The sequence below is a fragment of the Amblyomma mixtum genome, unplaced genomic scaffold (assembly GCF_055824585.1).
Source record: "Amblyomma mixtum isolate Tamu unplaced genomic scaffold, ASM5582458v1 scaffold_164, whole genome shotgun sequence".
In the NCBI taxonomy this organism is placed as follows: domain Eukaryota; kingdom Metazoa; phylum Arthropoda; class Arachnida; order Ixodida; family Ixodidae; genus Amblyomma; species Amblyomma mixtum.
In genome coordinates this window covers 10,001-10,536 of record NW_028317700.1, presented here as the reverse complement: position 1 = coordinate 10,536, position 536 = coordinate 10,001, and positions in this window count along the sequence as shown.

The window sequence follows — 536 nt, the reverse complement described above, 5'->3', positions numbered from 1 at the left end:
AAGTCCGAAAGAGGCAACCCCGTCTACCGGGGCAGACGCGCCCGAACGGCAAAGTCCGAAAGAGGCGACCCCGTCTACCGGGGCAGACGCGCCCGAACGGCAAAGTCCGAAAGAGGCGACCCCGTCTACCGGGGCAGACGCGCCCGAACGGCAAAGTCCGAATAAAGCGACCCCGTCTACCGGGGCAGACGCGCCCGAACGGCAAAGTCCGAATAAAGCGACCCCGTCTACCGGGGCAGACGCGCCGGAACGGCAAAGTCCGAAAGAGGCAACCCCGTCTACCGGGGCAGACGCGCCGGAACGGCAAAGTCCGAAAGAGGCAACCCCGTCTACCGGGGCAGACGCGCCCGAACGGCAAAGTCCGAATAAAGCGACCCCGTCTACCGGGCCAGACGCGCCCGAACGGCAAAGTCCGAATAAAGCGACCCCGTCTACCGGGGCAGACGCGCCCGATCGGCAAAGTCCGAAAGAGAGACAACCCCGTCTACCGGGGCGGCAGGGCCGCGCCAAAGACCGCCAAACCGGCAGGGAGAAAA